General features: G+C 52.0%; 56 non-coding genes across 56 annotated transcripts; 12 read left to right on the top strand and 44 right to left on the bottom strand.

Annotated features, from left to right (window-relative positions):
* The first annotated feature begins 237 nt into the window (after window positions 1-237).
* Window positions 238-309, top strand: Trnag-ucc (transfer RNA glycine (anticodon UCC)). Its single transcript has one exon. It is a non-coding gene; the product is annotated as a tRNA-Gly (tRNA).
* Window positions 310-1,050: 741 nt separating this feature from the next.
* Trnai-aau (transfer RNA isoleucine (anticodon AAU)) lies at window positions 1,051-1,124 on the bottom strand. Its single transcript has one exon. It is a non-coding gene; the product is annotated as a tRNA-Ile (tRNA).
* A 257-nt stretch (window positions 1,125-1,381) lies between these two features.
* Trnae-uuc (transfer RNA glutamic acid (anticodon UUC)) lies at window positions 1,382-1,453 on the bottom strand. Its single transcript has one exon. It is a non-coding gene; the product is annotated as a tRNA-Glu (tRNA).
* A 456-nt stretch (window positions 1,454-1,909) lies between these two features.
* Window positions 1,910-1,982, bottom strand: Trnam-cau (transfer RNA methionine (anticodon CAU)). The gene has a single exon. It is a non-coding gene; the product is annotated as a tRNA-Met (tRNA).
* Window positions 1,983-2,275: 293 nt separating this feature from the next.
* Window positions 2,276-2,346, bottom strand: Trnag-gcc (transfer RNA glycine (anticodon GCC)). The gene has a single exon. It is a non-coding gene; the product is annotated as a tRNA-Gly (tRNA).
* Window positions 2,347-2,677: 331 nt separating this feature from the next.
* Trnag-ucc (transfer RNA glycine (anticodon UCC)) lies at window positions 2,678-2,749 on the top strand. Its single transcript has one exon. It is a non-coding gene; the product is annotated as a tRNA-Gly (tRNA).
* Window positions 2,750-3,490: 741 nt separating this feature from the next.
* Trnai-aau (transfer RNA isoleucine (anticodon AAU)) lies at window positions 3,491-3,564 on the bottom strand. Its single transcript has one exon. It is a non-coding gene; the product is annotated as a tRNA-Ile (tRNA).
* Window positions 3,565-3,821: 257 nt separating this feature from the next.
* Trnae-uuc (transfer RNA glutamic acid (anticodon UUC)) lies at window positions 3,822-3,893 on the bottom strand. The gene has a single exon. It is a non-coding gene; the product is annotated as a tRNA-Glu (tRNA).
* Window positions 3,894-4,349: 456 nt separating this feature from the next.
* Trnam-cau (transfer RNA methionine (anticodon CAU)) lies at window positions 4,350-4,422 on the bottom strand. Its single transcript has one exon. It is a non-coding gene; the product is annotated as a tRNA-Met (tRNA).
* A 293-nt stretch (window positions 4,423-4,715) lies between these two features.
* Trnag-gcc (transfer RNA glycine (anticodon GCC)) lies at window positions 4,716-4,786 on the bottom strand. The gene has a single exon. It is a non-coding gene; the product is annotated as a tRNA-Gly (tRNA).
* A 331-nt stretch (window positions 4,787-5,117) lies between these two features.
* Window positions 5,118-5,189, top strand: Trnag-ucc (transfer RNA glycine (anticodon UCC)). The gene has a single exon. It is a non-coding gene; the product is annotated as a tRNA-Gly (tRNA).
* A 741-nt stretch (window positions 5,190-5,930) lies between these two features.
* Window positions 5,931-6,004, bottom strand: Trnai-aau (transfer RNA isoleucine (anticodon AAU)). The gene has a single exon. It is a non-coding gene; the product is annotated as a tRNA-Ile (tRNA).
* A 257-nt stretch (window positions 6,005-6,261) lies between these two features.
* Window positions 6,262-6,333, bottom strand: Trnae-uuc (transfer RNA glutamic acid (anticodon UUC)). Its single transcript has one exon. It is a non-coding gene; the product is annotated as a tRNA-Glu (tRNA).
* A 456-nt stretch (window positions 6,334-6,789) lies between these two features.
* On the bottom strand, window positions 6,790-6,862 carry Trnam-cau (transfer RNA methionine (anticodon CAU)). The gene has a single exon. It is a non-coding gene; the product is annotated as a tRNA-Met (tRNA).
* A 293-nt stretch (window positions 6,863-7,155) lies between these two features.
* On the bottom strand, window positions 7,156-7,226 carry Trnag-gcc (transfer RNA glycine (anticodon GCC)). The gene has a single exon. It is a non-coding gene; the product is annotated as a tRNA-Gly (tRNA).
* Window positions 7,227-7,557: 331 nt separating this feature from the next.
* Trnag-ucc (transfer RNA glycine (anticodon UCC)) lies at window positions 7,558-7,629 on the top strand. The gene has a single exon. It is a non-coding gene; the product is annotated as a tRNA-Gly (tRNA).
* A 741-nt stretch (window positions 7,630-8,370) lies between these two features.
* On the bottom strand, window positions 8,371-8,444 carry Trnai-aau (transfer RNA isoleucine (anticodon AAU)). The gene has a single exon. It is a non-coding gene; the product is annotated as a tRNA-Ile (tRNA).
* Window positions 8,445-8,701: 257 nt separating this feature from the next.
* Trnae-uuc (transfer RNA glutamic acid (anticodon UUC)) lies at window positions 8,702-8,773 on the bottom strand. Its single transcript has one exon. It is a non-coding gene; the product is annotated as a tRNA-Glu (tRNA).
* Window positions 8,774-9,229: 456 nt separating this feature from the next.
* Window positions 9,230-9,302, bottom strand: Trnam-cau (transfer RNA methionine (anticodon CAU)). The gene has a single exon. It is a non-coding gene; the product is annotated as a tRNA-Met (tRNA).
* A 293-nt stretch (window positions 9,303-9,595) lies between these two features.
* Trnag-gcc (transfer RNA glycine (anticodon GCC)) lies at window positions 9,596-9,666 on the bottom strand. Its single transcript has one exon. It is a non-coding gene; the product is annotated as a tRNA-Gly (tRNA).
* Window positions 9,667-9,997: 331 nt separating this feature from the next.
* Window positions 9,998-10,069, top strand: Trnag-ucc (transfer RNA glycine (anticodon UCC)). The gene has a single exon. It is a non-coding gene; the product is annotated as a tRNA-Gly (tRNA).
* Window positions 10,070-10,810: 741 nt separating this feature from the next.
* Window positions 10,811-10,884, bottom strand: Trnai-aau (transfer RNA isoleucine (anticodon AAU)). Its single transcript has one exon. It is a non-coding gene; the product is annotated as a tRNA-Ile (tRNA).
* A 257-nt stretch (window positions 10,885-11,141) lies between these two features.
* Trnae-uuc (transfer RNA glutamic acid (anticodon UUC)) lies at window positions 11,142-11,213 on the bottom strand. The gene has a single exon. It is a non-coding gene; the product is annotated as a tRNA-Glu (tRNA).
* A 456-nt stretch (window positions 11,214-11,669) lies between these two features.
* On the bottom strand, window positions 11,670-11,742 carry Trnam-cau (transfer RNA methionine (anticodon CAU)). Its single transcript has one exon. It is a non-coding gene; the product is annotated as a tRNA-Met (tRNA).
* A 293-nt stretch (window positions 11,743-12,035) lies between these two features.
* On the bottom strand, window positions 12,036-12,106 carry Trnag-gcc (transfer RNA glycine (anticodon GCC)). Its single transcript has one exon. It is a non-coding gene; the product is annotated as a tRNA-Gly (tRNA).
* A 331-nt stretch (window positions 12,107-12,437) lies between these two features.
* Trnag-ucc (transfer RNA glycine (anticodon UCC)) lies at window positions 12,438-12,509 on the top strand. The gene has a single exon. It is a non-coding gene; the product is annotated as a tRNA-Gly (tRNA).
* A 741-nt stretch (window positions 12,510-13,250) lies between these two features.
* Trnai-aau (transfer RNA isoleucine (anticodon AAU)) lies at window positions 13,251-13,324 on the bottom strand. Its single transcript has one exon. It is a non-coding gene; the product is annotated as a tRNA-Ile (tRNA).
* Window positions 13,325-13,581: 257 nt separating this feature from the next.
* Trnae-uuc (transfer RNA glutamic acid (anticodon UUC)) lies at window positions 13,582-13,653 on the bottom strand. The gene has a single exon. It is a non-coding gene; the product is annotated as a tRNA-Glu (tRNA).
* Window positions 13,654-14,109: 456 nt separating this feature from the next.
* Window positions 14,110-14,182, bottom strand: Trnam-cau (transfer RNA methionine (anticodon CAU)). Its single transcript has one exon. It is a non-coding gene; the product is annotated as a tRNA-Met (tRNA).
* Window positions 14,183-14,475: 293 nt separating this feature from the next.
* On the bottom strand, window positions 14,476-14,546 carry Trnag-gcc (transfer RNA glycine (anticodon GCC)). The gene has a single exon. It is a non-coding gene; the product is annotated as a tRNA-Gly (tRNA).
* Window positions 14,547-14,877: 331 nt separating this feature from the next.
* Trnag-ucc (transfer RNA glycine (anticodon UCC)) lies at window positions 14,878-14,949 on the top strand. The gene has a single exon. It is a non-coding gene; the product is annotated as a tRNA-Gly (tRNA).
* A 741-nt stretch (window positions 14,950-15,690) lies between these two features.
* On the bottom strand, window positions 15,691-15,764 carry Trnai-aau (transfer RNA isoleucine (anticodon AAU)). The gene has a single exon. It is a non-coding gene; the product is annotated as a tRNA-Ile (tRNA).
* A 257-nt stretch (window positions 15,765-16,021) lies between these two features.
* On the bottom strand, window positions 16,022-16,093 carry Trnae-uuc (transfer RNA glutamic acid (anticodon UUC)). Its single transcript has one exon. It is a non-coding gene; the product is annotated as a tRNA-Glu (tRNA).
* Window positions 16,094-16,549: 456 nt separating this feature from the next.
* Trnam-cau (transfer RNA methionine (anticodon CAU)) lies at window positions 16,550-16,622 on the bottom strand. The gene has a single exon. It is a non-coding gene; the product is annotated as a tRNA-Met (tRNA).
* Window positions 16,623-16,915: 293 nt separating this feature from the next.
* Window positions 16,916-16,986, bottom strand: Trnag-gcc (transfer RNA glycine (anticodon GCC)). Its single transcript has one exon. It is a non-coding gene; the product is annotated as a tRNA-Gly (tRNA).
* Window positions 16,987-17,317: 331 nt separating this feature from the next.
* On the top strand, window positions 17,318-17,389 carry Trnag-ucc (transfer RNA glycine (anticodon UCC)). The gene has a single exon. It is a non-coding gene; the product is annotated as a tRNA-Gly (tRNA).
* Window positions 17,390-18,130: 741 nt separating this feature from the next.
* Window positions 18,131-18,204, bottom strand: Trnai-aau (transfer RNA isoleucine (anticodon AAU)). The gene has a single exon. It is a non-coding gene; the product is annotated as a tRNA-Ile (tRNA).
* A 257-nt stretch (window positions 18,205-18,461) lies between these two features.
* Window positions 18,462-18,533, bottom strand: Trnae-uuc (transfer RNA glutamic acid (anticodon UUC)). Its single transcript has one exon. It is a non-coding gene; the product is annotated as a tRNA-Glu (tRNA).
* Window positions 18,534-18,989: 456 nt separating this feature from the next.
* Trnam-cau (transfer RNA methionine (anticodon CAU)) lies at window positions 18,990-19,062 on the bottom strand. Its single transcript has one exon. It is a non-coding gene; the product is annotated as a tRNA-Met (tRNA).
* Window positions 19,063-19,355: 293 nt separating this feature from the next.
* On the bottom strand, window positions 19,356-19,426 carry Trnag-gcc (transfer RNA glycine (anticodon GCC)). Its single transcript has one exon. It is a non-coding gene; the product is annotated as a tRNA-Gly (tRNA).
* A 331-nt stretch (window positions 19,427-19,757) lies between these two features.
* Trnag-ucc (transfer RNA glycine (anticodon UCC)) lies at window positions 19,758-19,829 on the top strand. Its single transcript has one exon. It is a non-coding gene; the product is annotated as a tRNA-Gly (tRNA).
* A 741-nt stretch (window positions 19,830-20,570) lies between these two features.
* Trnai-aau (transfer RNA isoleucine (anticodon AAU)) lies at window positions 20,571-20,644 on the bottom strand. The gene has a single exon. It is a non-coding gene; the product is annotated as a tRNA-Ile (tRNA).
* Window positions 20,645-20,901: 257 nt separating this feature from the next.
* On the bottom strand, window positions 20,902-20,973 carry Trnae-uuc (transfer RNA glutamic acid (anticodon UUC)). Its single transcript has one exon. It is a non-coding gene; the product is annotated as a tRNA-Glu (tRNA).
* Window positions 20,974-21,429: 456 nt separating this feature from the next.
* Trnam-cau (transfer RNA methionine (anticodon CAU)) lies at window positions 21,430-21,502 on the bottom strand. Its single transcript has one exon. It is a non-coding gene; the product is annotated as a tRNA-Met (tRNA).
* Window positions 21,503-21,795: 293 nt separating this feature from the next.
* Window positions 21,796-21,866, bottom strand: Trnag-gcc (transfer RNA glycine (anticodon GCC)). Its single transcript has one exon. It is a non-coding gene; the product is annotated as a tRNA-Gly (tRNA).
* Window positions 21,867-22,197: 331 nt separating this feature from the next.
* Trnag-ucc (transfer RNA glycine (anticodon UCC)) lies at window positions 22,198-22,269 on the top strand. The gene has a single exon. It is a non-coding gene; the product is annotated as a tRNA-Gly (tRNA).
* A 741-nt stretch (window positions 22,270-23,010) lies between these two features.
* Window positions 23,011-23,084, bottom strand: Trnai-aau (transfer RNA isoleucine (anticodon AAU)). Its single transcript has one exon. It is a non-coding gene; the product is annotated as a tRNA-Ile (tRNA).
* A 257-nt stretch (window positions 23,085-23,341) lies between these two features.
* On the bottom strand, window positions 23,342-23,413 carry Trnae-uuc (transfer RNA glutamic acid (anticodon UUC)). Its single transcript has one exon. It is a non-coding gene; the product is annotated as a tRNA-Glu (tRNA).
* Window positions 23,414-23,869: 456 nt separating this feature from the next.
* Trnam-cau (transfer RNA methionine (anticodon CAU)) lies at window positions 23,870-23,942 on the bottom strand. The gene has a single exon. It is a non-coding gene; the product is annotated as a tRNA-Met (tRNA).
* Window positions 23,943-24,235: 293 nt separating this feature from the next.
* Trnag-gcc (transfer RNA glycine (anticodon GCC)) lies at window positions 24,236-24,306 on the bottom strand. The gene has a single exon. It is a non-coding gene; the product is annotated as a tRNA-Gly (tRNA).
* Window positions 24,307-24,637: 331 nt separating this feature from the next.
* On the top strand, window positions 24,638-24,709 carry Trnag-ucc (transfer RNA glycine (anticodon UCC)). Its single transcript has one exon. It is a non-coding gene; the product is annotated as a tRNA-Gly (tRNA).
* A 741-nt stretch (window positions 24,710-25,450) lies between these two features.
* Window positions 25,451-25,524, bottom strand: Trnai-aau (transfer RNA isoleucine (anticodon AAU)). Its single transcript has one exon. It is a non-coding gene; the product is annotated as a tRNA-Ile (tRNA).
* A 257-nt stretch (window positions 25,525-25,781) lies between these two features.
* Trnae-uuc (transfer RNA glutamic acid (anticodon UUC)) lies at window positions 25,782-25,853 on the bottom strand. Its single transcript has one exon. It is a non-coding gene; the product is annotated as a tRNA-Glu (tRNA).
* A 456-nt stretch (window positions 25,854-26,309) lies between these two features.
* Trnam-cau (transfer RNA methionine (anticodon CAU)) lies at window positions 26,310-26,382 on the bottom strand. Its single transcript has one exon. It is a non-coding gene; the product is annotated as a tRNA-Met (tRNA).
* A 293-nt stretch (window positions 26,383-26,675) lies between these two features.
* Trnag-gcc (transfer RNA glycine (anticodon GCC)) lies at window positions 26,676-26,746 on the bottom strand. Its single transcript has one exon. It is a non-coding gene; the product is annotated as a tRNA-Gly (tRNA).
* Window positions 26,747-27,077: 331 nt separating this feature from the next.
* Window positions 27,078-27,149, top strand: Trnag-ucc (transfer RNA glycine (anticodon UCC)). Its single transcript has one exon. It is a non-coding gene; the product is annotated as a tRNA-Gly (tRNA).
* The last annotated feature ends 488 nt before the right edge of the window (window positions 27,150-27,637 follow it).

The raw sequence follows: 27,637 nt of genomic DNA, 5'->3' as shown, positions 1-27,637 counted from the left end.
TGCTACAAACGCTGAATCCTGCGCTGCACTGCTTAAAAATGACGCCCGAACGCGATCGTCTAAGTAGTGTTGCGGCGCACGCACGCGACGACTCTTGCCAAAGGACGCGAAATGTGCGTAGAGACGCTGTCTGGATGCGCTCGCCTACCCCGTAATGCGCCTGCTGCTGCGACCACCTTCAGCCGCCGCCGACAGGCGGGAAGCAGACACAGCGCGGCGTGCGCGGCAGAAAACCGTGCGGTGGTGGTGTAATGGTCAGCATAGTTGCCTTCCAAGCAGTTGATCCGGGTTCGATTCCCGGCCACCGCAGCCTGCGTTTTACTTCTGCGTATGAGTACTTTTGCCACGCGTCATTAAATTAATGTTTCTTTCCTCCTCTTACTGGCTGCAGGCCACCCTATATTGTGTGCGTCGATTCCGCTTGAGTCTCGACTTGTCTCGACTTTGCTCGGCTGACGCGAGAGCTGACGCTCTCCAATCGGCCTATATCAGAAGGACAAGCACGCGAAACGACTGAGAGAGGTATGGCGAGGCGGGCACAACATTACTTATGCCTCAAGTAAAGACCTGCTGCCTGTTATCGTGCATTGTGTGATTTTACATGTTCTGTCAGACAAATTCAGTTTTATTACTAGCACATTTCTTTTTTTCTTTGTTGAAAATTTTACAACACGCTCCTTCATTTCACTGTGGCCGCACGGCGCGACTTGGCATACCGAGAGGCAAAACGTGGCGCCAGTGCCCTAGACCGAATAGCGCTGCAGCTCCGAAACCGACGAGAAAAGAGAAATACGAATTGAAACTGTCGGCAGCGCCCTGTGTTCGCAGGCGGTCACCCGCCCAAGCACTGACAACGCCCAGCGTCGCGCAGTAGCGGTGATCGGACGACAAACTGTGTGTTCAGCGTGCTGTGACCTGTGAAGTGTTTTAGCGCGTCCCGACAAGTCGCTTTCGGGTCCCCTATCAGCTCCCACACAATGTGACGATTTCTTTGTCACCATACTTGCCCGGGGAAATCGGCGTTGCCTTTTTGAAGTAGTAAAATCGAAGTGGCCCGTGGGGGGATCGAACCCACGACCTTCGCGTTATTAGCACGACGCTCTAACCAACTGAGCTAACGGGCCTCGGTGCACTCCGTCTTCCAGCGCTTAGACGGAGTGGCTCTGCGTATTTACAGGTAACATTTCTATGGTAGCAGTCCAACAGTGGACCAGGGTCTCTTCTCCCTTTATTCCGCTGCTCGTAGTAATTTCATTGCGTGCCCGTTTCTCTCGACTGTTTTCAGCTCACGTTTATGAACCAGTAGCTATAACGCGAGGAGGACGTGAAACAGCATTTCGCAGGGTCCAAACTTGTCGTGATTTGTTCCGAAAAAATTACATTCCGGTACCGGGAATCGAACCCGGGCCTCCTGGGTGAAAGCCAGGTATCCTAGCCACTAGACCACACCGGACGCGCACGCTTATTTTTGGGGTTTACACCCCCTCCACTGGCTTTCCGTGTCGCACTTTCCCTGTTTGCGAGCATCTTTTCGCTCTCCCATGCCGAGGCGCGCATGGCAAAAGTCACAGTCCGTTGCTTTTGGCCTCGTTGTTACAGGGGTAGGAGGAAAAGCAAAGCTGTGAGTAGTAATATTTATTTACTTATTTCGCAAGTAAAGACCTGCAGCCTGTCATTATATAGCAGGTCATACACTGTGTGACTTTACATGTTATATCATACGAAATTCAGTTTTATTACTAGTACATTTTTTCTTGAAAATTTCACAAAAGAACTGCAAGTAGTAATAACGGGAAGTAAGCATTTTCACGCTGAGTTGTTGAAGCCTTATGGATAACAAACTACAAGCTGTTTTGCTCCTTCGCAACCCCAGAGCCGTCAATTTAGCTGTGAACGGAAGTAAATTAAATGCCCCGGGTGAGGATCGAACTCACGACCTTAAGATTATGAGACTTACGCGCTGCCTACTGCGCTACCGAGGCACGTGATGGCCAAACCTTCTGGAATCTCGGCAAGTAGCAAATACTAGTGGTAGAGAGTCTGCACTTGCTGGCTCATTTCTTCTGTTACTACACGTGCATTCCCGGCGCTGCAGGCAACTTGCGATGATAGGCCGACGCCAGTATGCACAATAGCACGCAGGAGTCCAAACGAGAAGACGTGCGCGCTGCGTGTTTGGTTGTTTCCACACGGAATCCCGCGGTTCATTCTCGTGGCCCACGCACTTCGAGTGCGAAGGACACGCAGCTCCACTATCGGGGAAAAAACAAAATGATGCATCGGCCGGGAATCGAACCCGGGCCGCCCGCGTGGCAGGCGAGCATTCTACCACTGAACCACCGATGCTCAGCTAGTTTGCAGCTTCCTTGTGCTTTCCGCGGCAGACGTCTGAAGGGAAAGTGGGACTGCCGTCCAGCGCCGTGGCATCCTCTCGAGAGAATGCTACAAACGCTGAATCCTGCGCTGCACTGCTTAAAAATGACGCCCGAACGCGATCGTCTAAGTAGTGTTGCGGCGCACGCACGCGACGACTCTTGCCAAAGGACGCGAAATGTGCGTAGAGACGCTGTCTGGATGCGCTCGCCTACCCCGTAATGCGCCTGCTGCTGCGACCACCTTCAGCCGCCGCCGACAGGCGGGAAGCAGACACAGCGCGGCGTGCGCGGAAGAAAACCGTGCGGTGGTGGTGTAATGGTCAGCATAGTTGCCTTCCAAGCAGTTGATCCGGGTTCGATTCCCGGCCACCGCAGCCTGCGTTTTACTTCTGCGTATGAGTACTTTTGCCACGCGTCATTAAATTAATGTTTCTTTCCTCCTCTTACTGGCTGCAGGCCACCCTATATTGTGTGCGTCGATTCCGCTTGAGTCTCGACTTGTCTCGACTTTGCTCGGCTGACGCGAGAGCTGACGCTCTCCAATCGGCCTATATCAGAAGGACAAGCACGCGAAACGACTGAGAGAGGTATGGCGAGGCGGGCACAACATTACTTATGCCTCAAGTAAAGACCTGCTGCCTGTTATCGTGCATTGTGTGATTTTACATGTTCTGTCAGACAAATTCAGTTTTATTACTAGCACATTTCTTTTTTTCTTTGTTGAAAATTTTACAACACGCTCCTTCATTTCACTGTGGCCGCACGGCGCGACTTGGCATACCGAGAGGCAAAACGTGGCGCCAGTGCCCTAGACCGAATAGCGCTGCAGCTCCGAAACCGACGAGAAAAGAGAAATACGAATTGAAACTGTCGGCAGCGCCCTGTGTTCGCAGGCGGTCACCCGCCCAAGCACTGACAACGCCCAGCGTCGCGCAGTAGCGGTGATCGGACGACAAACTGTGTGTTCAGCGTGCTGTGACCTGTGAAGTGTTTTAGCGCGTCCCGACAAGTCGCTTTCGGGTCCCCTATCAGCTCCCACACAATGTGACGATTTCTTTGTCACCATACTTGCCCGGGGAAATCGGCGTTGCCTTTTTGAAGTAGTAAAATCGAAGTGGCCCGTGGGGGGATCGAACCCACGACCTTCGCGTTATTAGCACGACGCTCTAACCAACTGAGCTAACGGGCCTCGGTGCACTCCGTCTTCCAGCGCTTAGACGGAGTGGCTCTGCGTATTTACAGGTAACATTTCTATGGTAGCAGTCCAACAGTGGACCAGGGTCTCTTCTCCCTTTATTCCGCTGCTCGTAGTAATTTCATTGCGTGCCCGTTTCTCTCGACTGTTTTCAGCTCACGTTTATGAACCAGTAGCTATAACGCGAGGAGGACGTGAAACAGCATTTCGCAGGGTCCAAACTTGTCGTGATTTGTTCCGAAAAAATTACATTCCGGTACCGGGAATCGAACCCGGGCCTCCTGGGTGAAAGCCAGGTATCCTAGCCACTAGACCACACCGGACGCGCACGCTTATTTTTGGGGTTTACACCCCCTCCACTGGCTTTCCGTGTCGCACTTTCCCTGTTTGCGAGCATCTTTTCGCTCTCCCATGCCGAGGCGCGCATGGCAAAAGTCACAGTCCGTTGCTTTTGGCCTCGTTGTTACAGGGGTAGGAGGAAAAGCAAAGCTGTGAGTAGTAATATTTATTTACTTATTTCGCAAGTAAAGACCTGCAGCCTGTCATTATATAGCAGGTCATACACTGTGTGACTTTACATGTTATATCATACGAAATTCAGTTTTATTACTAGTACATTTTTTCTTGAAAATTTCACAAAAGAACTGCAAGTAGTAATAACGGGAAGTAAGCATTTTCACGCTGAGTTGTTGAAGCCTTATGGATAACAAACTACAAGCTGTTTTGCTCCTTCGCAACCCCAGAGCCGTCAATTTAGCTGTGAACGGAAGTAAATTAAATGCCCCGGGTGAGGATCGAACTCACGACCTTAAGATTATGAGACTTACGCGCTGCCTACTGCGCTACCGAGGCACGTGATGGCCAAACCTTCTGGAATCTCGGCAAGTAGCAAATACTAGTGGTAGAGAGTCTGCACTTGCTGGCTCATTTCTTCTGTTACTACACGTGCATTCCCGGCGCTGCAGGCAACTTGCGATGATAGGCCGACGCCAGTATGCACAATAGCACGCAGGAGTCCAAACGAGAAGACGTGCGCGCTGCGTGTTTGGTTGTTTCCACACGGAATCCCGCGGTTCATTCTCGTGGCCCACGCACTTCGAGTGCGAAGGACACGCAGCTCCACTATCGGGGAAAAAACAAAATGATGCATCGGCCGGGAATCGAACCCGGGCCGCCCGCGTGGCAGGCGAGCATTCTACCACTGAACCACCGATGCTCAGCTAGTTTGCAGCTTCCTTGTGCTTTCCGCGGCAGACGTCTGAAGGGAAAGTGGGACTGCCGTCCAGCGCCGTGGCATCCTCTCGAGAGAATGCTACAAACGCTGAATCCTGCGCTGCACTGCTTAAAAATGACGCCCGAACGCGATCGTCTAAGTAGTGTTGCGGCGCACGCACGCGACGACTCTTGCCAAAGGACGCGAAATGTGCGTAGAGACGCTGTCTGGATGCGCTCGCCTACCCCGTAATGCGCCTGCTGCTGCGACCACCTTCAGCCGCCGCCGACAGGCGGGAAGCAGACACAGCGCGGCGTGCGCGGAAGAAAACCGTGCGGTGGTGGTGTAATGGTCAGCATAGTTGCCTTCCAAGCAGTTGATCCGGGTTCGATTCCCGGCCACCGCAGCCTGCGTTTTACTTCTGCGTATGAGTACTTTTGCCACGCGTCATTAAATTAATGTTTCTTTCCTCCTCTTACTGGCTGCAGGCCACCCTATATTGTGTGCGTCGATTCCGCTTGAGTCTCGACTTGTCTCGACTTTGCTCGGCTGACGCGAGAGCTGACGCTCTCCAATCGGCCTATATCAGAAGGACAAGCACGCGAAACGACTGAGAGAGGTATGGCGAGGCGGGCACAACATTACTTATGCCTCAAGTAAAGACCTGCTGCCTGTTATCGTGCATTGTGTGATTTTACATGTTCTGTCAGACAAATTCAGTTTTATTACTAGCACATTTCTTTTTTTCTTTGTTGAAAATTTTACAACACGCTCCTTCATTTCACTGTGGCCGCACGGCGCGACTTGGCATACCGAGAGGCAAAACGTGGCGCCAGTGCCCTAGACCGAATAGCGCTGCAGCTCCGAAACCGACGAGAAAAGAGAAATACGAATTGAAACTGTCGGCAGCGCCCTGTGTTCGCAGGCGGTCACCCGCCCAAGCACTGACAACGCCCAGCGTCGCGCAGTAGCGGTGATCGGACGACAAACTGTGTGTTCAGCGTGCTGTGACCTGTGAAGTGTTTTAGCGCGTCCCGACAAGTCGCTTTCGGGTCCCCTATCAGCTCCCACACAATGTGACGATTTCTTTGTCACCATACTTGCCCGGGGAAATCGGCGTTGCCTTTTTGAAGTAGTAAAATCGAAGTGGCCCGTGGGGGGATCGAACCCACGACCTTCGCGTTATTAGCACGACGCTCTAACCAACTGAGCTAACGGGCCTCGGTGCACTCCGTCTTCCAGCGCTTAGACGGAGTGGCTCTGCGTATTTACAGGTAACATTTCTATGGTAGCAGTCCAACAGTGGACCAGGGTCTCTTCTCCCTTTATTCCGCTGCTCGTAGTAATTTCATTGCGTGCCCGTTTCTCTCGACTGTTTTCAGCTCACGTTTATGAACCAGTAGCTATAACGCGAGGAGGACGTGAAACAGCATTTCGCAGGGTCCAAACTTGTCGTGATTTGTTCCGAAAAAATTACATTCCGGTACCGGGAATCGAACCCGGGCCTCCTGGGTGAAAGCCAGGTATCCTAGCCACTAGACCACACCGGACGCGCACGCTTATTTTTGGGGTTTACACCCCCTCCACTGGCTTTCCGTGTCGCACTTTCCCTGTTTGCGAGCATCTTTTCGCTCTCCCATGCCGAGGCGCGCATGGCAAAAGTCACAGTCCGTTGCTTTTGGCCTCGTTGTTACAGGGGTAGGAGGAAAAGCAAAGCTGTGAGTAGTAATATTTATTTACTTATTTCGCAAGTAAAGACCTGCAGCCTGTCATTATATAGCAGGTCATACACTGTGTGACTTTACATGTTATATCATACGAAATTCAGTTTTATTACTAGTACATTTTTTCTTGAAAATTTCACAAAAGAACTGCAAGTAGTAATAACGGGAAGTAAGCATTTTCACGCTGAGTTGTTGAAGCCTTATGGATAACAAACTACAAGCTGTTTTGCTCCTTCGCAACCCCAGAGCCGTCAATTTAGCTGTGAACGGAAGTAAATTAAATGCCCCGGGTGAGGATCGAACTCACGACCTTAAGATTATGAGACTTACGCGCTGCCTACTGCGCTACCGAGGCACGTGATGGCCAAACCTTCTGGAATCTCGGCAAGTAGCAAATACTAGTGGTAGAGAGTCTGCACTTGCTGGCTCATTTCTTCTGTTACTACACGTGCATTCCCGGCGCTGCAGGCAACTTGCGATGATAGGCCGACGCCAGTATGCACAATAGCACGCAGGAGTCCAAACGAGAAGACGTGCGCGCTGCGTGTTTGGTTGTTTCCACACGGAATCCCGCGGTTCATTCTCGTGGCCCACGCACTTCGAGTGCGAAGGACACGCAGCTCCACTATCGGGGAAAAAACAAAATGATGCATCGGCCGGGAATCGAACCCGGGCCGCCCGCGTGGCAGGCGAGCATTCTACCACTGAACCACCGATGCTCAGCTAGTTTGCAGCTTCCTTGTGCTTTCCGCGGCAGACGTCTGAAGGGAAAGTGGGACTGCCGTCCAGCGCCGTGGCATCCTCTCGAGAGAATGCTACAAACGCTGAATCCTGCGCTGCACTGCTTAAAAATGACGCCCGAACGCGATCGTCTAAGTAGTGTTGCGGCGCACGCACGCGACGACTCTTGCCAAAGGACGCGAAATGTGCGTAGAGACGCTGTCTGGATGCGCTCGCCTACCCCGTAATGCGCCTGCTGCTGCGACCACCTTCAGCCGCCGCCGACAGGCGGGAAGCAGACACAGCGCGGCGTGCGCGGAAGAAAACCGTGCGGTGGTGGTGTAATGGTCAGCATAGTTGCCTTCCAAGCAGTTGATCCGGGTTCGATTCCCGGCCACCGCAGCCTGCGTTTTACTTCTGCGTATGAGTACTTTTGCCACGCGTCATTAAATTAATGTTTCTTTCCTCCTCTTACTGGCTGCAGGCCACCCTATATTGTGTGCGTCGATTCCGCTTGAGTCTCGACTTGTCTCGACTTTGCTCGGCTGACGCGAGAGCTGACGCTCTCCAATCGGCCTATATCAGAAGGACAAGCACGCGAAACGACTGAGAGAGGTATGGCGAGGCGGGCACAACATTACTTATGCCTCAAGTAAAGACCTGCTGCCTGTTATCGTGCATTGTGTGATTTTACATGTTCTGTCAGACAAATTCAGTTTTATTACTAGCACATTTCTTTTTTTCTTTGTTGAAAATTTTACAACACGCTCCTTCATTTCACTGTGGCCGCACGGCGCGACTTGGCATACCGAGAGGCAAAACGTGGCGCCAGTGCCCTAGACCGAATAGCGCTGCAGCTCCGAAACCGACGAGAAAAGAGAAATACGAATTGAAACTGTCGGCAGCGCCCTGTGTTCGCAGGCGGTCACCCGCCCAAGCACTGACAACGCCCAGCGTCGCGCAGTAGCGGTGATCGGACGACAAACTGTGTGTTCAGCGTGCTGTGACCTGTGAAGTGTTTTAGCGCGTCCCGACAAGTCGCTTTCGGGTCCCCTATCAGCTCCCACACAATGTGACGATTTCTTTGTCACCATACTTGCCCGGGGAAATCGGCGTTGCCTTTTTGAAGTAGTAAAATCGAAGTGGCCCGTGGGGGGATCGAACCCACGACCTTCGCGTTATTAGCACGACGCTCTAACCAACTGAGCTAACGGGCCTCGGTGCACTCCGTCTTCCAGCGCTTAGACGGAGTGGCTCTGCGTATTTACAGGTAACATTTCTATGGTAGCAGTCCAACAGTGGACCAGGGTCTCTTCTCCCTTTATTCCGCTGCTCGTAGTAATTTCATTGCGTGCCCGTTTCTCTCGACTGTTTTCAGCTCACGTTTATGAACCAGTAGCTATAACGCGAGGAGGACGTGAAACAGCATTTCGCAGGGTCCAAACTTGTCGTGATTTGTTCCGAAAAAATTACATTCCGGTACCGGGAATCGAACCCGGGCCTCCTGGGTGAAAGCCAGGTATCCTAGCCACTAGACCACACCGGACGCGCACGCTTATTTTTGGGGTTTACACCCCCTCCACTGGCTTTCCGTGTCGCACTTTCCCTGTTTGCGAGCATCTTTTCGCTCTCCCATGCCGAGGCGCGCATGGCAAAAGTCACAGTCCGTTGCTTTTGGCCTCGTTGTTACAGGGGTAGGAGGAAAAGCAAAGCTGTGAGTAGTAATATTTATTTACTTATTTCGCAAGTAAAGACCTGCAGCCTGTCATTATATAGCAGGTCATACACTGTGTGACTTTACATGTTATATCATACGAAATTCAGTTTTATTACTAGTACATTTTTTCTTGAAAATTTCACAAAAGAACTGCAAGTAGTAATAACGGGAAGTAAGCATTTTCACGCTGAGTTGTTGAAGCCTTATGGATAACAAACTACAAGCTGTTTTGCTCCTTCGCAACCCCAGAGCCGTCAATTTAGCTGTGAACGGAAGTAAATTAAATGCCCCGGGTGAGGATCGAACTCACGACCTTAAGATTATGAGACTTACGCGCTGCCTACTGCGCTACCGAGGCACGTGATGGCCAAACCTTCTGGAATCTCGGCAAGTAGCAAATACTAGTGGTAGAGAGTCTGCACTTGCTGGCTCATTTCTTCTGTTACTACACGTGCATTCCCGGCGCTGCAGGCAACTTGCGATGATAGGCCGACGCCAGTATGCACAATAGCACGCAGGAGTCCAAACGAGAAGACGTGCGCGCTGCGTGTTTGGTTGTTTCCACACGGAATCCCGCGGTTCATTCTCGTGGCCCACGCACTTCGAGTGCGAAGGACACGCAGCTCCACTATCGGGGAAAAAACAAAATGATGCATCGGCCGGGAATCGAACCCGGGCCGCCCGCGTGGCAGGCGAGCATTCTACCACTGAACCACCGATGCTCAGCTAGTTTGCAGCTTCCTTGTGCTTTCCGCGGCAGACGTCTGAAGGGAAAGTGGGACTGCCGTCCAGCGCCGTGGCATCCTCTCGAGAGAATGCTACAAACGCTGAATCCTGCGCTGCACTGCTTAAAAATGACGCCCGAACGCGATCGTCTAAGTAGTGTTGCGGCGCACGCACGCGACGACTCTTGCCAAAGGACGCGAAATGTGCGTAGAGACGCTGTCTGGATGCGCTCGCCTACCCCGTAATGCGCCTGCTGCTGCGACCACCTTCAGCCGCCGCCGACAGGCGGGAAGCAGACACAGCGCGGCGTGCGCGGAAGAAAACCGTGCGGTGGTGGTGTAATGGTCAGCATAGTTGCCTTCCAAGCAGTTGATCCGGGTTCGATTCCCGGCCACCGCAGCCTGCGTTTTACTTCTGCGTATGAGTACTTTTGCCACGCGTCATTAAATTAATGTTTCTTTCCTCCTCTTACTGGCTGCAGGCCACCCTATATTGTGTGCGTCGATTCCGCTTGAGTCTCGACTTGTCTCGACTTTGCTCGGCTGACGCGAGAGCTGACGCTCTCCAATCGGCCTATATCAGAAGGACAAGCACGCGAAACGACTGAGAGAGGTATGGCGAGGCGGGCACAACATTACTTATGCCTCAAGTAAAGACCTGCTGCCTGTTATCGTGCATTGTGTGATTTTACATGTTCTGTCAGACAAATTCAGTTTTATTACTAGCACATTTCTTTTTTTCTTTGTTGAAAATTTTACAACACGCTCCTTCATTTCACTGTGGCCGCACGGCGCGACTTGGCATACCGAGAGGCAAAACGTGGCGCCAGTGCCCTAGACCGAATAGCGCTGCAGCTCCGAAACCGACGAGAAAAGAGAAATACGAATTGAAACTGTCGGCAGCGCCCTGTGTTCGCAGGCGGTCACCCGCCCAAGCACTGACAACGCCCAGCGTCGCGCAGTAGCGGTGATCGGACGACAAACTGTGTGTTCAGCGTGCTGTGACCTGTGAAGTGTTTTAGCGCGTCCCGACAAGTCGCTTTCGGGTCCCCTATCAGCTCCCACACAATGTGACGATTTCTTTGTCACCATACTTGCCCGGGGAAATCGGCGTTGCCTTTTTGAAGTAGTAAAATCGAAGTGGCCCGTGGGGGGATCGAACCCACGACCTTCGCGTTATTAGCACGACGCTCTAACCAACTGAGCTAACGGGCTTCGGTGCACTCCGTCTTCCAGCGCTTAGACGGAGTGGCTCTGCGTATTTACAGGTAACATTTCTATGGTAGCAGTCCAACAGTGGACCAGGGTCTCTTCTCCCTTTATTCCGCTGCTCGTAGTAATTTCATTGCGTGCCCGTTTCTCTCGACTGTTTTCAGCTCACGTTTATGAACCAGTAGCTATAACGCGAGGAGGACGTGAAACAGCATTTCGCAGGGTCCAAACTTTTCGTGATTTGTTCCGAAAAAATTACATTCCGGTACCGGGAATCGAACCCGGGCCTCCTGGGTGAAAGCCAGGTATCCTAGCCACTAGACCACACCGGACGCGCACGCTTATTTTTGGGGTTTACACCCCCTCCACTGGCTTTCCGTGTCGCACTTTCCCTGTTTGCGAGCATCTTTTCGCTCTCCCATGCCGAGGCGCGCATGGCAAAAGTCACAGTCCGTTGCTTTTGGCCTCGTTGTTACAGGGGTAGGAGGAAAAGCAAAGCTGTGAGTAGTAATATTTATTTACTTATTTCGCAAGTAAAGACCTGCAGCCTGTCATTATATAGCAGGTCATACACTGTGTGACTTTACATGTTATATCATACGAAATTCAGTTTTATTACTAGTACATTTTTTCTTGAAAATTTCACAAAAGAACTGCAAGTAGTAATAACGGGAAGTAAGCATTTTCACGCTGAGTTGTTGAAGCCTTATGGATAACAAACTACAAGCTGTTTTGCTCCTTCGCAACCCCAGAGCCGTCAATTTAGCTGTGAACGGAAGTAAATTAAATGCCCCGGGTGAGGATCGAACTCACGACCTTAAGATTATGAGACTTACGCGCTGCCTACTGCGCTACCGAGGCACGTGATGGCCAAACCTTCTGGAATCTCGGCAAGTAGCAAATACTAGTGGTAGAGAGTCTGCACTTGCTGGCTCATTTCTTCTGTTACTACACGTGCATTCCCGGCGCTGCAGGCAACTTGCGATGATAGGCCGACGCCAGTATGCACAATAGCACGCAGGAGTCCAAACGAGAAGACGTGCGCGCTGCGTGTTTGGTTGTTTCCACACGGAATCCCGCGGTTCATTCTCGTGGCCCACGCACTTCGAGTGCGAAGGACACGCAGCTCCACTATCGGGGAAAAAACAAAATGATGCATCGGCCGGGAATCGAACCCGGGCCGCCCGCGTGGCAGGCGAGCATTCTACCACTGAACCACCGATGCTCAGCTAGTTTGCAGCTTCCTTGTGCTTTCCGCGGCAGACGTCTGAAGGGAAAGTGGGACTGCCGTCCAGCGCCGTGGCATCCTCTCGAGAGAATGCTACAAACGCTGAATCCTGCGCTGCACTGCTTAAAAATGACGCCCGAACGCGATCGTCTAAGTAGTGTTGCGGCGCACGCACGCGACGACTCTTGCCAAAGGACGCGAAATGTGCGTAGAGACGCTGTCTGGATGCGCTCGCCTACCCCGTAATGCGCCTGCTGCTGCGACCACCTTCAGCCGCCGCCGACAGGCGGGAAGCAGACACAGCGCGGCGTGCGCGGAAGAAAACCGTGCGGTGGTGGTGTAATGGTCAGCATAGTTGCCTTCCAAGCAGTTGATCCGGGTTCGATTCCCGGCCACCGCAGCCTGCGTTTTACTTCTGCGTATGAGTACTTTTGCCACGCGTCATTAAATTAATGTTTCTTTCCTCCTCTTACTGGCTGCAGGCCACCCTATATTGTGTGCGTCGATTCCGCTTGAGTCTCGACTTGTCTCGACTTTGCTCGGCTGACGCGAGAGCTGACGCTCTCCAATCGGCCTATATCAGAAGGACAAGCACGCGAAACGACTGAGAGAGGTATGGCGAGGCGGGCACAACATTACTTATGCCTCAAGTAAAGACCTGCTGCCTGTTATCGTGCATTGTGTGATTTTACATGTTCTGTCAGACAAATTCAGTTTTATTACTAGCACATTTCTTTTTTTCTTTGTTGAAAATTTTACAACACGCTCCTTCATTTCACTGTGGCCGCACGGCGCGACTTGGCATACCGAGAGGCAAAACGTGGCGCCAGTGCCCTAGACCGAATAGCGCTGCAGCTCCGAAACCGACGAGAAAAGAGAAATACGAATTGAAACTGTCGGCAGCGCCCTGTGTTCGCAGGCGGTCACCCGCCCAAGCACTGACAACGCCCAGCGTCGCGCAGTAGCGGTGATCGGACGACAAACTGTGTGTTCAGCGTGCTGTGACCTGTGAAGTGTTTTAGCGCGTCCCGACAAGTCGCTTTCGGGTCCCCTATCAGCTCCCACACAATGTGACGATTTCTTTGTCACCATACTTGCCCGGGGAAATCGGCGTTGCCTTTTTGAAGTAGTAAAATCGAAGTGGCCCGTGGGGGGATCGAACCCACGACCTTCGCGTTATTAGCACGACGCTCTAACCAACTGAGCTAACGGGCCTCGGTGCACTCCGTCTTCCAGCGCTTAGACGGAGTGGCTCTGCGTATTTACAGGTAACATTTCTATGGTAGCAGTCCAACAGTGGACCAGGGTCTCTTCTCCCTTTATTCCGCTGCTCGTAGTAATTTCATTGCGTGCCCGTTTCTCTCGACTGTTTTCAGCTCACGTTTATGAACCAGTAGCTATAACGCGAGGAGGACGTGAAACAGCATTTCGCAGGGTCCAAACTTGTCGTGATTTGTTCCGAAAAAATTACATTCCGGTACCGGGAATCGAACCCGGGCCTCCTGGGTGAAAGCCAGGTATCCTAGCCACTAGACCACACCGGACGCGCACGCTTATTTTTGGGGTTTACACCCCCTCCACTGGCTTTCCGTGTCGCACTTTCCCTGTTTGCGAGCATCTTTTCGCTCTCCCATGCCGAGGCGCGCATGGCAAAAGTCACAGTCCGTTGCTTTTGGCCTCGTTGTTACAGGGGTAGGAGGAAAAGCAAAGCTGTGAGTAGTAATATTTATTTACTTATTTCGCAAGTAAAGACCTGCAGCCTGTCATTATATAGCAGGTCATACACTGTGTGACTTTACATGTTATATCATACGAAATTCAGTTTTATTACTAGTACATTTTTTCTTGAAAATTTCACAAAAGAACTGCAAGTAGTAATAACGGGAAGTAAGCATTTTCACGCTGAGTTGTTGAAGCCTTATGGATAACAAACTACAAGCTGTTTTGCTCCTTCGCAACCCCAGAGCCGTCAATTTAGCTGTGAACGGAAGTAAATTAAATGCCCCGGGTGAGGATCGAACTCACGACCTTAAGATTATGAGACTTACGCGCTGCCTACTGCGCTACCGAGGCACGTGATGGCCAAACCTTCTGGAATCTCGGCAAGTAGCAAATACTAGTGGTAGAGAGTCTGCACTTGCTGGCTCATTTCTTCTGTTACTACACGTGCATTCCCGGCGCTGCAGGCAACTTGCGATGATAGGCCGACGCCAGTATGCACAATAGCACGCAGGAGTCCAAACGAGAAGACGTGCGCGCTGCGTGTTTGGTTGTTTCCACACGGAATCCCGCGGTTCATTCTCGTGGCCCACGCACTTCGAGTGCGAAGGACACGCAGCTCCACTATCGGGGAAAAAACAAAATGATGCATCGGCCGGGAATCGAACCCGGGCCGCCCGCGTGGCAGGCGAGCATTCTACCACTGAACCACCGATGCTCAGCTAGTTTGCAGCTTCCTTGTGCTTTCCGCGGCAGACGTCTGAAGGGAAAGTGGGACTGCCGTCCAGCGCCGTGGCATCCTCTCGAGAGAATGCTACAAACGCTGAATCCTGCGCTGCACTGCTTAAAAATGACGCCCGAACGCGATCGTCTAAGTAGTGTTGCGGCGCACGCACGCGACGACTCTTGCCAAAGGACGCGAAATGTGCGTAGAGACGCTGTCTGGATGCGCTCGCCTACCCCGTAATGCGCCTGCTGCTGCGACCACCTTCAGCCGCCGCCGACAGGCGGGAAGCAGACACAGCGCGGCGTGCGCGGAAGAAAACCGTGCGGTGGTGGTGTAATGGTCAGCATAGTTGCCTTCCAAGCAGTTGATCCGGGTTCGATTCCCGGCCACCGCAGCCTGCGTTTTACTTCTGCGTATGAGTACTTTTGCCACGCGTCATTAAATTAATGTTTCTTTCCTCCTCTTACTGGCTGCAGGCCACCCTATATTGTGTGCGTCGATTCCGCTTGAGTCTCGACTTGTCTCGACTTTGCTCGGCTGACGCGAGAGCTGACGCTCTCCAATCGGCCTATATCAGAAGGACAAGCACGCGAAACGACTGAGAGAGGTATGGCGAGGCGGGCACAACATTACTTATGCCTCAAGTAAAGACCTGCTGCCTGTTATCGTGCATTGTGTGATTTTACATGTTCTGTCAGACAAATTCAGTTTTATTACTAGCACATTTCTTTTTTTCTTTGTTGAAAATTTTACAACACGCTCCTTCATTTCACTGTGGCCGCACGGCGCGACTTGGCATACCGAGAGGCAAAACGTGGCGCCAGTGCCCTAGACCGAATAGCGCTGCAGCTCCGAAACCGACGAGAAAAGAGAAATACGAATTGAAACTGTCGGCAGCGCCCTGTGTTCGCAGGCGGTCACCCGCCCAAGCACTGACAACGCCCAGCGTCGCGCAGTAGCGGTGATCGGACGACAAACTGTGTGTTCAGCGTGCTGTGACCTGTGAAGTGTTTTAGCGCGTCCCGACAAGTCGCTTTCGGGTCCCCTATCAGCTCCCACACAATGTGACGATTTCTTTGTCACCATACTTGCCCGGGGAAATCGGCGTTGCCTTTTTGAAGTAGTAAAATCGAAGTGGCCCGTGGGGGGATCGAACCCACGACCTTCGCGTTATTAGCACGACGCTCTAACCAACTGAGCTAACGGGCCTCGGTGCACTCCGTCTTCCAGCGCTTAGACGGAGTGGCTCTGCGTATTTACAGGTAACATTTCTATGGTAGCAGTCCAACAGTGGACCAGGGTCTCTTCTCCCTTTATTCCGCTGCTCGTAGTAATTTCATTGCGTGCCCGTTTCTCTCGACTGTTTTCAGCTCACGTTTATGAACCAGTAGCTATAACGCGAGGAGGACGTGAAACAGCATTTCGCAGGGTCCAAACTTTTCGTGATTTGTTCCGAAAAAATTACATTCCGGTACCGGGAATCGAACCCGGGCCTCCTGGGTGAAAGCCAGGTATCCTAGCCACTAGACCACACCGGACGCGCACGCTTATTTTTGGGGTTTACACCCCCTCCACTGGCTTTCCGTGTCGCACTTTCCCTGTTTGCGAGCATCTTTTCGCTCTCCCATGCCGAGGCGCGCATGGCAAAAGTCACAGTCCGTTGCTTTTGGCCTCGTTGTTACAGGGGTAGGAGGAAAAGCAAAGCTGTGAGTAGTAATATTTATTTACTTATTTCGCAAGTAAAGACCTGCAGCCTGTCATTATATAGCAGGTCATACACTGTGTGACTTTACATGTTATATCATACGAAATTCAGTTTTATTACTAGTACATTTTTTCTTGAAAATTTCACAAAAGAACTGCAAGTAGTAATAACGGGAAGTAAGCATTTTCACGCTGAGTTGTTGAAGCCTTATGGATAACAAACTACAAGCTGTTTTGCTCCTTCGCAACCCCAGAGCCGTCAATTTAGCTGTGAACGGAAGTAAATTAAATGCCCCGGGTGAGGATCGAACTCACGACCTTAAGATTATGAGACTTACGCGCTGCCTACTGCGCTACCGAGGCACGTGATGGCCAAACCTTCTGGAATCTCGGCAAGTAGCAAATACTAGTGGTAGAGAGTCTGCACTTGCTGGCTCATTTCTTCTGTTACTACACGTGCATTCCCGGCGCTGCAGGCAACTTGCGATGATAGGCCGACGCCAGTATGCACAATAGCACGCAGGAGTCCAAACGAGAAGACGTGCGCGCTGCGTGTTTGGTTGTTTCCACACGGAATCCCGCGGTTCATTCTCGTGGCCCACGCACTTCGAGTGCGAAGGACACGCAGCTCCACTATCGGGGAAAAAACAAAATGATGCATCGGCCGGGAATCGAACCCGGGCCGCCCGCGTGGCAGGCGAGCATTCTACCACTGAACCACCGATGCTCAGCTAGTTTGCAGCTTCCTTGTGCTTTCCGCGGCAGACGTCTGAAGGGAAAGTGGGACTGCCGTCCAGCGCCGTGGCATCCTCTCGAGAGAATGCTACAAACGCTGAATCCTGCGCTGCACTGCTTAAAAATGACGCCCGAACGCGATCGTCTAAGTAGTGTTGCGGCGCACGCACGCGACGACTCTTGCCAAAGGACGCGAAATGTGCGTAGAGACGCTGTCTGGATGCGCTCGCCTACCCCGTAATGCGCCTGCTGCTGCGACCACCTTCAGCCGCCGCCGACAGGCGGGAAGCAGACACAGCGCGGCGTGCGCGGAAGAAAACCGTGCGGTGGTGGTGTAATGGTCAGCATAGTTGCCTTCCAAGCAGTTGATCCGGGTTCGATTCCCGGCCACCGCAGCCTGCGTTTTACTTCTGCGTATGAGTACTTTTGCCACGCGTCATTAAATTAATGTTTCTTTCCTCCTCTTACTGGCTGCAGGCCACCCTATATTGTGTGCGTCGATTCCGCTTGAGTCTCGACTTGTCTCGACTTTGCTCGGCTGACGCGAGAGCTGACGCTCTCCAATCGGCCTATATCAGAAGGACAAGCACGCGAAACGACTGAGAGAGGTATGGCGAGGCGGGCACAACATTACTTATGCCTCAAGTAAAGACCTGCTGCCTGTTATCGTGCATTGTGTGATTTTACATGTTCTGTCAGACAAATTCAGTTTTATTACTAGCACATTTCTTTTTTTCTTTGTTGAAAATTTTACAACACGCTCCTTCATTTCACTGTGGCCGCACGGCGCGACTTGGCATACCGAGAGGCAAAACGTGGCGCCAGTGCCCTAGACCGAATAGCGCTGCAGCTCCGAAACCGACGAGAAAAGAGAAATACGAATTGAAACTGTCGGCAGCGCCCTGTGTTCGCAGGCGGTCACCCGCCCAAGCACTGACAACGCCCAGCGTCGCGCAGTAGCGGTGATCGGACGACAAACTGTGTGTTCAGCGTGCTGTGACCTGTGAAGTGTTTTAGCGCGTCCCGACAAGTCGCTTTCGGGTCCCCTATCAGCTCCCACACAATGTGACGATTTCTTTGTCACCATACTTGCCCGGGGAAATCGGCGTTGCCTTTTTGAAGTAGTAAAATCGAAGTGGCCCGTGGGGGGATCGAACCCACGACCTTCGCGTTATTAGCACGACGCTCTAACCAACTGAGCTAACGGGCTTCGGTGCACTCCGTCTTCCAGCGCTTAGACGGAGTGGCTCTGCGTATTTACAGGTAACATTTCTATGGTAGCAGTCCAACAGTGGACCAGGGTCTCTTCTCCCTTTATTCCGCTGCTCGTAGTAATTTCATTGCGTGCCCGTTTCTCTCGACTGTTTTCAGCTCACGTTTATGAACCAGTAGCTATAACGCGAGGAGGACGTGAAACAGCATTTCGCAGGGTCCAAACTTTTCGTGATTTGTTCCGAAAAAATTACATTCCGGTACCGGGAATCGAACCCGGGCCTCCTGGGTGAAAGCCAGGTATCCTAGCCACTAGACCACACCGGACGCGCACGCTTATTTTTGGGGTTTACACCCCCTCCACTGGCTTTCCGTGTCGCACTTTCCCTGTTTGCGAGCATCTTTTCGCTCTCCCATGCCGAGGCGCGCATGGCAAAAGTCACAGTCCGTTGCTTTTGGCCTCGTTGTTACAGGGGTAGGAGGAAAAGCAAAGCTGTGAGTAGTAATATTTATTTACTTATTTCGCAAGTAAAGACCTGCAGCCTGTCATTATATAGCAGGTCATACACTGTGTGACTTTACATGTTATATCATACGAAATTCAGTTTTATTACTAGTACATTTTTTCTTGAAAATTTCACAAAAGAACTGCAAGTAGTAATAACGGGAAGTAAGCATTTTCACGCTGAGTTGTTGAAGCCTTATGGATAACAAACTACAAGCTGTTTTGCTCCTTCGCAACCCCAGAGCCGTCAATTTAGCTGTGAACGGAAGTAAATTAAATGCCCCGGGTGAGGATCGAACTCACGACCTTAAGATTATGAGACTTACGCGCTGCCTACTGCGCTACCGAGGCACGTGATGGCCAAACCTTCTGGAATCTCGGCAAGTAGCAAATACTAGTGGTAGAGAGTCTGCACTTGCTGGCTCATTTCTTCTGTTACTACACGTGCATTCCCGGCGCTGCAGGCAACTTGCGATGATAGGCCGACGCCAGTATGCACAATAGCACGCAGGAGTCCAAACGAGAAGACGTGCGCGCTGCGTGTTTGGTTGTTTCCACACGGAATCCCGCGGTTCATTCTCGTGGCCCACGCACTTCGAGTGCGAAGGACACGCAGCTCCACTATCGGGGAAAAAACAAAATGATGCATCGGCCGGGAATCGAACCCGGGCCGCCCGCGTGGCAGGCGAGCATTCTACCACTGAACCACCGATGCTCAGCTAGTTTGCAGCTTCCTTGTGCTTTCCGCGGCAGACGTCTGAAGGGAAAGTGGGACTGCCGTCCAGCGCCGTGGCATCCTCTCGAGAGAATGCTACAAACGCTGAATCCTGCGCTGCACTGCTTAAAAATGACGCCCGAACGCGATCGTCTAAGTAGTGTTGCGGCGCACGCACGCGACGACTCTTGCCAAAGGACGCGAAATGTGCGTAGAGACGCTGTCTGGATGCGCTCGCCTACCCCGTAATGCGCCTGCTGCTGCGACCACCTTCAGCCGCCGCCGACAGGCGGGAAGCAGACACAGCGCGGCGTGCGCGGAAGAAAACCGTGCGGTGGTGGTGTAATGGTCAGCATAGTTGCCTTCCAAGCAGTTGATCCGGGTTCGATTCCCGGCCACCGCAGCCTGCGTTTTACTTCTGCGTATGAGTACTTTTGCCACGCGTCATTAAATTAATGTTTCTTTCCTCCTCTTACTGGCTGCAGGCCACCCTATATTGTGTGCGTCGATTCCGCTTGAGTCTCGACTTGTCTCGACTTTGCTCGGCTGACGCGAGAGCTGACGCTCTCCAATCGGCCTATATCAGAAGGACAAGCACGCGAAACGACTGAGAGAGGTATGGCGAGGCGGGCACAACATTACTTATGCCTCAAGTAAAGACCTGCTGCCTGTTATCGTGCATTGTGTGATTTTACATGTTCTGTCAGACAAATTCAGTTTTATTACTAGCACATTTCTTTTTTTCTTTGTTGAAAATTTTACAACACGCTCCTTCATTTCACTGTGGCCGCACGGCGCGACTTGGCATACCGAGAGGCAAAACGTGGCGCCAGTGCCCTAGACCGAATAGCGCTGCAGCTCCGAAACCGACGAGAAAAGAGAAATACGAATTGAAACTGTCGGCAGCGCCCTGTGTTCGCAGGCGGTCACCCGCCCAAGCACTGACAACGCCCAGCGTCGCGCAGTAGCGGTGATCGGACGACAAACTGTGTGTTCAGCGTGCTGTGACCTGTGAAGTGTTTTAGCGCGTCCCGACAAGTCGCTTTCGGGTCCCCTATCAGCTCCCACACAATGTGACGATTTCTTTGTCACCATACTTGCCCGGGGAAATCGGCGTTGCCTTTTTGAAGTAGTAAAATCGAAGTGGCCCGTGGGGGGATCGAACCCACGACCTTCGCGTTATTAGCACGACGCTCTAACCAACTGAGCTAACGGGCCTCGGTGCACTCCGTCTTCCAGCGCTTAGACGGAGTGGCTCTGCGTATTTACAGGTAACATTTCTATGGTAGCAGTCCAACAGTGGACCAGGGTCTCTTCTCCCTTTATTCCGCTGCTCGTAGTAATTTCATTGCGTGCCCGTTTCTCTCGACTGTTTTCAGCTCACGTTTATGAACCAGTAGCTATAACGCGAGGAGGACGTGAAACAGCATTTCGCAGGGTCCAAACTTGTCGTGATTTGTTCCGAAAAAATTACATTCCGGTACCGGGAATCGAACCCGGGCCTCCTGGGTGAAAGCCAGGTATCCTAGCCACTAGACCACACCGGACGCGCACGCTTATTTTTGGGGTTTACACCCCCTCCACTGGCTTTCCGTGTCGCACTTTCCCTGTTTGCGAGCATCTTTTCGCTCTCCCATGCCGAGGCGCGCATGGCAAAAGTCACAGTCCGTTGCTTTTGGCCTCGTTGTTACAGGGGTAGGAGGAAAAGCAAAGCTGTGAGTAGTAATATTTATTTACTTATTTCGCAAGTAAAGACCTGCAGCCTGTCATTATATAGCAGGTCATACACTGTGTGACTTTACATGTTATATCATACGAAATTCAGTTTTATTACTAGTACATTTTTTCTTGAAAATTTCACAAAAGAACTGCAAGTAGTAATAACGGGAAGTAAGCATTTTCACGCTGAGTTGTTGAAGCCTTATGGATAACAAACTACAAGCTGTTTTGCTCCTTCGCAACCCCAGAGCCGTCAATTTAGCTGTGAACGGAAGTAAATTAAATGCCCCGGGTGAGGATCGAACTCACGACCTTAAGATTATGAGACTTACGCGCTGCCTACTGCGCTACCGAGGCACGTGATGGCCAAACCTTCTGGAATCTCGGCAAGTAGCAAATACTAGTGGTAGAGAGTCTGCACTTGCTGGCTCATTTCTTCTGTTACTACACGTGCATTCCCGGCGCTGCAGGCAACTTGCGATGATAGGCCGACGCCAGTATGCACAATAGCACGCAGGAGTCCAAACGAGAAGACGTGCGCGCTGCGTGTTTGGTTGTTTCCACACGGAATCCCGCGGTTCATTCTCGTGGCCCACGCACTTCGAGTGCGAAGGACACGCAGCTCCACTATCGGGGAAAAAACAAAATGATGCATCGGCCGGGAATCGAACCCGGGCCGCCCGCGTGGCAGGCGAGCATTCTACCACTGAACCACCGATGCTCAGCTAGTTTGCAGCTTCCTTGTGCTTTCCGCGGCAGACGTCTGAAGGGAAAGTGGGACTGCCGTCCAGCGCCGTGGCATCCTCTCGAGAGAATGCTACAAACGCTGAATCCTGCGCTGCACTGCTTAAAAATGACGCCCGAACGCGATCGTCTAAGTAGTGTTGCGGCGCACGCACGCGACGACTCTTGCCAAAGGACGCGAAATGTGCGTAGAGACGCTGTCTGGATGCGCTCGCCTACCCCGTAATGCGCCTGCTGCTGCGACCACCTTCAGCCGCCGCCGACAGGCGGGAAGCAGACACAGCGCGGCGTGCGCGGAAGAAAACCGTGCGGTGGTGGTGTAATGGTCAGCATAGTTGCCTTCCAAGCAGTTGATCCGGGTTCGATTCCCGGCCACCGCAGCCTGCGTTTTACTTCTGCGTATGAGTACTTTTGCCACGCGTCATTAAATTAATGTTTCTTTCCTCCTCTTACTGGCTGCAGGCCACCCTATATTGTGTGCGTCGATTCCGCTTGAGTCTCGACTTGTCTCGACTTTGCTCGGCTGACGCGAGAGCTGACGCTCTCCAATCGGCCTATATCAGAAGGACAAGCACGCGAAACGACTGAGAGAGGTATGGCGAGGCGGGCACAACATTACTTATGCCTCAAGTAAAGACCTGCTGCCTGTTATCGTGCATTGTGTGATTTTACATGTTCTGTCAGACAAATTCAGTTTTATTACTAGCACATTTCTTTTTTTCTTTGTTGAAAATTTTACAACACGCTCCTTCATTTCACTGTGGCCGCACGGCGCGACTTGGCATACCGAGAGGCAAAACGTGGCGCCAGTGCCCTAGACCGAATAGCGCTGCAGCTCCGAAACCGACGAGAAAAGAGAAATACGAATTGAAACTGTCGGCAGCGCCCTGTGTTCGCAGGCGGTCACCCGCCCAAGCACTGACAACGCCCAGCGTCGCGCAGTAGCGGTGATCGGACGACAAACTGTGTGTTCAGCGTGCTGTGACCTGTGAAGTGTTTTAGCGCGTCCCGACAAGTCGCTTTCGGGTCCCCTATCAGCTCCCACACAATGTGACGATTTCTTTGTCACCATACTTGCCCGGGGAAATCGGCGTTGCCTTTTTGAAGTAGTAAAATCGAAGTGGCCCGTGGGGGGATCGAACCCACGACCTTCGCGTTATTAGCACGACGCTCTAACCAACTGAGCTAACGGGCCTCGGTGCACTCCGTCTTCCAGCGCTTAGACGGAGTGGCTCTGCGTATTTACAGGTAACATTTCTATGGTAGCAGTCCAACAGTGGACCAGGGTCTCTTCTCCCTTTATTCCGCTGCTCGTAGTAATTTCATTGCGTGCCCGTTTCTCTCGACTGTTTTCAGCTCACGTTTATGAACCAGTAGCTATAACGCGAGGAGGACGTGAAACAGCATTTCGCAGGGTCCAAACTTGTCGTGATTTGTTCCGAAAAAATTACATTCCGGTACCGGGAATCGAACCCGGGCCTCCTGGGTGAAAGCCAGGTATCCTAGCCACTAGACCACACCGGACGCGCACGCTTATTTTTGGGGTTTACACCCCCTCCACTGGCTTTCCGTGTCGCACTTTCCCTGTTTGCGAGCATCTTTTCGCTCTCCCATGCCGAGGCGCGCATGGCAAAAGTCACAGTCCGTTGCTTTTGGCCTCGTTGTTACAGGGGTAGGAGGAAAAGCAAAGCTGTGAGTAGTAATATTTATTTACTTATTTCGCAAGTAAAGACCTGCAGCCTGTCATTATATAGCAGGTCATACACTGTGTGACTTTACATGTTATATCATACGAAATTCAGTTTTATTACTAGTACATTTTTTCTTGAAAATTTCACAAAAGAACTGCAAGTAGTAATAACGGGAAGTAAGCATTTTCACGCTGAGTTGTTGAAGCCTTATGGATAACAAACTACAAGCTGTTTTGCTCCTTCGCAACCCCAGAGCCGTCAATTTAGCTGTGAACGGAAGTAAATTAAATGCCCCGGGTGAGGATCGAACTCACGACCTTAAGATTATGAGACTTACGCGCTGCCTACTGCGCTACCGAGGCACGTGATGGCCAAACCTTCTGGAATCTCGGCAAGTAGCAAATACTAGTGGTAGAGAGTCTGCACTTGCTGGCTCATTTCTTCTGTTACTACACGTGCATTCCCGGCGCTGCAGGCAACTTGCGATGATAGGCCGACGCCAGTATGCACAATAGCACGCAGGAGTCCAAACGAGAAGACGTGCGCGCTGCGTGTTTGGTTGTTTCCACACGGAATCCCGCGGTTCATTCTCGTGGCCCACGCACTTCGAGTGCGAAGGACACGCAGCTCCACTATCGGGGAAAAAACAAAATGATGCATCGGCCGGGAATCGAACCCGGGCCGCCCGCGTGGCAGGCGAGCATTCTACCACTGAACCACCGATGCTCAGCTAGTTTGCAGCTTCCTTGTGCTTTCCGCGGCAGACGTCTGAAGGGAAAGTGGGACTGCCGTCCAGCGCCGTGGCATCCTCTCGAGAGAATGCTACAAACGCTGAATCCTGCGCTGCACTGCTTAAAAATGACGCCCGAACGCGATCGTCTAAGTAGTGTTGCGGCGCACGCACGCGACGACTCTTGCCAAAGGACGCGAAATGTGCGTAGAGACGCTGTCTGGATGCGCTCGCCTACCCCGTAATGCGCCTGCTGCTGCGACCACCTTCAGCCGCCGCCGACAGGCGGGAAGCAGACACAGCGCGGCGTGCGCGGAAGAAAACCGTGCGGTGGTGGTGTAATGGTCAGCATAGTTGCCTTCCAAGCAGTTGATCCGGGTTCGATTCCCGGCCACCGCAGCCTGCGTTTTACTTCTGCGTATGAGTACTTTTGCCACGCGTCATTAAATTAATGTTTCTTTCCTCCTCTTACTGGCTGCAGGCCACCCTATATTGTGTGCGTCGATTCCGCTTGAGTCTCGACTTGTCTCGACTTTGCTCGGCTGACGCGAGAGCTGACGCTCTCCAATCGGCCTATATCAGAAGGACAAGCACGCGAAACGACTGAGAGAGGTATGGCGAGGCGGGCACAACATTACTTATGCCTCAAGTAAAGACCTGCTGCCTGTTATCGTGCATTGTGTGATTTTACATGTTCTGTCAGACAAATTCAGTTTTATTACTAGCACATTTCTTTTTTTCTTTGTTGAAAATTTTACAACACGCTCCTTCATTTCACTGTGGCCGCACGGCGCGACTTGGCATACCGAGAGGCAAAACGTGGCGCCAGTGCCCTAGACCGAATAGCGCTGCAGCTCCGAAACCGACGAGAAAAGAGAAATACGAATTGAAACTGTCGGCAGCGCCCTGTGTTCGCAGGCGGTCACCCGCCCAAGCACTGACAACGCCCAGCGTCGCGCAGTAGCGGTGATCGGACGACAAACTGTGTGTTCAGCGTGCTGTGACCTGTGAAGTGTTTTAGCGCGTCCCGACAAGTCGCTTTCGGGTCCCCTATCAGCTCCCACACAATGTGACGATTTCTTTGTCACCATACTTGCCCGGGGAAATCGGCGTTGCCTTTTTGAAGTAGTAAAATCGAAGTGGCCCGTGGGGGGATCGAACCCACGACCTTCGCGTTATTAGCACGACGCTCTAACCAACTGAGCTAACGGGCCTCGGTGCACTCCGTCTTCCAGCGCTTAGACGGAGTGGCTCTGCGTATTTACAGGTAACATTTCTATGGTAGCAGTCCAACAGTGGACCAGGGTCTCTTCTCCCTTTATTCCGCTGCTCGTAGTAATTTCATTGCGTGCCCGTTTCTCTCGACTGTTTTCAGCTCACGTTTATGAACCAGTAGCTATAACGCGAGGAGGACGTGAAACAGCATTTCGCAGGGTCCAAACTTGTCGTGATTTGTTCCGAAAAAATTACATTCCGGTACCGGGAATCGAACCCGGGCCTCCTGGGTGAAAGCCAGGTATCCTAGCCACTAGACCACACCGGACGCGCACGCTTATTTTTGGGGTTTACACCCCCTCCACTGGCTTTCCGTGTCGCACTTTCCCTGTTTGCGAGCATCTTTTCGCTCTCCCATGCCGAGGCGCGCATGGCAAAAGTCACAGTCCGTTGCTTTTGGCCTCGTTGTTACAGGGGTAGGAGGAAAAGCAAAGCTGTGAGTAGTAATATTTATTTACTTATTTCGCAAGTAAAGACCTGCAGCCTGTCATTATATAGCAGGTCATACACTGTGTGACTTTACATGTTATATCATACGAAATTCAGTTTTATTACTAGTACATTTTTTCTTGAAAATTTCACAAAAGAACTGCAAGTAGTAATAACGGGAAGTAAGCATTTTCACGCTGAGTTGTTGAAGCCTTATGGATAACAAACTACAAGCTGTTTTGCTCCTTCGCAACCCCAGAGCCGTCAATTTAGCTGTGAACGGAAGTAAATTAAATGCCCCGGGTGAGGATCGAACTCACGACCTTAAGATTATGAGACTTACGCGCTGCCTACTGCGCTACCGAGGCACGTGATGGCCAAACCTTCTGGAATCTCGGCAAGTAGCAAATACTAGTGGTAGAGAGTCTGCACTTGCTGGCTCATTTCTTCTGTTACTACACGTGCATTCCCGGCGCTGCAGGCAACTTGCGATGATAGGCCGACGCCAGTATGCACAATAGCACGCAGGAGTCCAAACGAGAAGACGTGCGCGCTGCGTGTTTGGTTGTTTCCACACGGAATCCCGCGGTTCATTCTCGTGGCCCACGCACTTCGAGTGCGAAGGACACGCAGCTCCACTATCGGGGAAAAAACAAAATGATGCATCGGCCGGGAATCGAACCCGGGCCGCCCGCGTGGCAGGCGAGCATTCTACCACTGAACCACCGATGCTCAGCTAGTTTGCAGCTTCCTTGTGCTTTCCGCGGCAGACGTCTGAAGGGAAAGTGGGACTGCCGTCCAGCGCCGTGGCATCCTCTCGAGAGAATGCTACAAACGCTGAATCCTGCGCTGCACTGCTTAAAAATGACGCCCGAACGCGATCGTCTAAGTAGTGTTGCGGCGCACGCACGCGACGACTCTTGCCAAAGGACGCGAAATGTGCGTAGAGACGCTGTCTGGATGCGCTCGCCTACCCCGTAATGCGCCTGCTGCTGCGACCACCTTCAGCCGCCGCCGACAGGCGGGAAGCAGACACAGCGCGGCGTGCGCGGAAGAAAACCGTGCGGTGGTGGTGTAATGGTCAGCATAGTTGCCTTCCAAGCAGTTGATCCGGGTTCGATTCCCGGCCACCGCAGCCTGCGTTTTACTTCTGCGTATGAGTACTTTTGCCACGCGTCATTAAATTAATGTTTCTTTCCTCCTCTTACTGGCTGCAGGCCACCCTATATTGTGTGCGTCGATTCCGCTTGAGTCTCGACTTGTCTCGACTTTGCTCGGCTGACGCGAGAGCTGACGCTCTCCAATCGGCCTATATCAGAAGGACAAGCACGCGAAACGACTGAGAGAGGTATGGCGAGGCGGGCACAACATTACTTATGCCTCAAGTAAAGACCTGCTGCCTGTTATCGTGCATTGTGTGATTTTACATGTTCTGTCAGACAAATTCAGTTTTATTACTAGCACATTTCTTTTTTTCTTTGTTGAAAATTTTACAACACGCTCCTTCATTTCACTGTGGCCGCACGGCGCGACTTGGCATACCGAGAGGCAAAACGTGGCGCCAGTGCCCTAGACCGAATAGCGCTGCAGCTCCGAAACCGACGAGAACACGCGATCTAGTGT

Source organism: Schistocerca gregaria, unplaced genomic scaffold, assembly GCF_023897955.1.
Source record: "Schistocerca gregaria isolate iqSchGreg1 unplaced genomic scaffold, iqSchGreg1.2 ptg001478l, whole genome shotgun sequence".
In the NCBI taxonomy this organism is placed as follows: domain Eukaryota; kingdom Metazoa; phylum Arthropoda; class Insecta; order Orthoptera; family Acrididae; genus Schistocerca; species Schistocerca gregaria.
The sequence above is the reverse complement of the archived record's forward strand: the minus strand, read 5'-3'. Positions and strand labels throughout refer to the sequence as shown.